We start from the raw sequence: 2,971 nt of genomic DNA, 5'->3' as shown, positions 1-2,971 counted from the left end.
TCCACAGCTGAAGCAATCAAGTTGTAGGTAAATATAAACAAAGATCTGACAGACCAATCGTAGAGGGAGAAATGCTTAGGAGAGATGATTGGGTGGATGTGGGATACCATTTGAGCCTTAAACCTGCTGCCTAGGCACAGGCTCTGCTTTGCCTCCTTCCACACATCTCCAGCATAAAGGCAGCTCTTTCTAAAGATTTACAGGAGAAAGAGGCTTCGTCGTCGTCTGCCCCTTTCTTTCAGAGGTCGAAGTTGCTATTTTAGCCTCACCTCAGATTCCTAGCAGAAGCAAACATTTGGGGGGGGGGGGCAGACATTGCTTTTCTTGGGACCTCCCAGACTCTAGAGAAGTCTCAGCACTACCTGCTAGCCAGGAAGCTGGCAGTTCTTGCTCTGCGTGGTCAGGTCAGGGAGCCGGGCAAGCTTTCGTGTGGGTGTTGGTGCTATTTAGCCACCCAGGTGGCTCAGCACTGTTGTTCAGCGTCATTCAGGTGTTAAACACAGACAGACCCTGGTAGTATGTAAAGGACCTTCTTCCTCATATTGATCCACCGTCTTGGTGGCCCATATCATATCTGGAGGAAGAAGTCATTTAGTCATTTGCAACCTGTGGGAGGTACTCTACATAAGTCTTTTATCAACACCAGCTTTTACTTCTTCTAAGATGGAACTCAGTTTCCTTATAAAGATGTTGATGCTTATTCGTGTCTCAAAATCATCCCAAATCTCTGATCGATGGTGTACTTTTTCACTGAATCCTATGAAACACTAACACCATATCTATCTATCTATCTATCTATCTATCTATCATCTATCTATCTTAAATGCTGGGAGTCTGTTGGTTGACTGGCTGAAGTGGTATGTGGATTGAAACTATCAGTATTAATCTAACCAGAGAGAGATTACAGAAGCTATTACTATTTAGCTAGTTATCCTTCTGTTAACTTGAATGGGAGGCCTAGAGTCTGACATCTGGAAAATTGTACCAGCAGTATTCAGAGTTCAAAGATAACCCTCAATAATGGAATCAAACTTTGACTTGTGACCTGGTGTTTTATTAACACAAAGGGGTACTCTGTTAAAACAGAGAGAATTATGCTGTTTGGAAAGTGCCCTTCCTGGGGGTATGCATACATGTTTTTCAAGTTCTGTCTGCCCCAAGCTCATCAGCCAGGCAATGAGCTGCTGTATGTTTCCTTCTGAGTTGGGGAGCTAAAAGAGAGGCAGGCAGCTAACCGTGGAAAAGCCAGGTATTCTCTGATGCCTTGGACTTCAGTTTGCAAAGATCACTTTTATATGGGAGGAAATGATCTACAGCCCACATGCCGCTGGGTGTATCTTGTGCTCCCGGAGGAGACATCAGGGATGGCAAAGGCAGAGCTGTCAGTATCCCTAATAGGAATACTATACTAAGGATACATGGAAACATGACACAAAATGTAAATGACTCTTGATCTCTACAAACCAAGGGTGAATTTCGAATCCACGTCCTTCTGAGGAAAGACCTGTCAACTCTTTAGCAGGCGTCACTAGTTCCTTCAGACTCTCTGGTTTTTCAGATCTTTATTCTTTTAAAATTATAACAGGGCTGTGATGAGCCAATTTGCTGCTGTTCTGTGTAATTTGGGTTATTCATTCAGTGGGATGTAGAAGATGAGAACACAGTTAAAGTGGCATATTTAAACTTCAAAGAAAGATCTCAATTTGCAACAGTCAATGTGCTCCTAGTTACACTAGACACAGAACATTAAAGAAGCAATGGCTCGCTCTGAGACAGCCGTTGGGTCCCAAAGAGGTTGCACATTGAGGTTGCTCCTTTAACTTGCCGTGGTTCATCAGACCCAACCCCCACTTTCAGGGTGATGGACAGTGGTTCCTTTATTCAGGAACTGGCAAAGCAAAAAAAAAAAAAAAAAAAAAAAAAAAAAAAAAAAAACGTCACTCTTTTTTAGAGTTTGGGGCCCAAGTTTGGGCCCCATGTCAATTTAGCATGTGCAGGGATGATCATTCCACAGGGCTAGAATGCTGGGTAATTAAAGATATTTAGGGACTGATCTGGCTACACGATTTCATTCTAATTCAGAGAGTAGCTTTAGAATTCCACCAGCTGTTGCTGTCTCTCCTAAGAAGTGTTAAGGCATTTTGTATTGCAGTGGCTCTGCCTTGCTTGGTGGCCTGCAAGCCCTGCAGCCCAGGTTCTGGCAGCTGCAGTGTGAGGTCTGAAATGGCTGCTTGTGATATGTTCCACCAGCGATGTAGCAGCCTAAAGAACCACCCACATCGCTTCTGTGTGCATCTCAGAACCACGAGCTGCTGCTGAAGAAACTGGAGGCTCTCTGTCATGCCACCATCAGAAAGTAAACGTCCTGAGACTGCCTTCAAGTGGAGAAGCTGGTTGTCAGGATGAGTCAGGAAGAAAAGGAAGGAGTGGAGAAGGAAGGATGAGGACCCCCTTGATCTCAGGATACTCTGTTAGATGCAGAGACTATCATCTTTCCATACAACTAAATGTGTGCTAGTTAGGGATTTCCTTTCCTTTCCTTTCCTTTCCTTTCCTTTCCTTTCCTTTCCTTTCCTTTCCTTTCCTTTCCTTTCCTTTCCTTTCCTTTCCTTTCCTTTTTCCTCTCCTCTCCTCTCCTCTCCTCTCCTCTCCTCTCCTCTCCTCTCCTCTCCTCTCCTCTCCTCTCCTCTCCTCTCCTCTCCTCTCCCTCTCCCTCTCCTCCCTCTCCCTCTCCTCCCTCTCCCTCTCCCTCTCCCTCTCCCTCTCCTCTCTCCCCTCCCCTCCCCTCCCTTTCTTTTCTTTTCTTTTCTTTTCTTTTCACCTTCTCACCTTCTTTCATTAACACGCCAGATGAGCAGTTGCAAGGAAAGCCAAGAAACGACAGGATGGCATTTTCTTCTGCTCATGTGTTCTGTCGTGGTTTTGTAGCCAAGCAGAGGAGCAGTGATGAGGAGATGGAGTACCCATACCT

This window comes from Mus musculus, chromosome 4, assembly GCF_000001635.26.
Source record: "Mus musculus strain C57BL/6J chromosome 4, GRCm38.p6 C57BL/6J".
Lineage (NCBI taxonomy): Eukaryota > Metazoa > Chordata > Mammalia > Rodentia > Muridae > Mus > Mus musculus.
Note: the sequence above shows the minus strand (reverse complement) of the source record.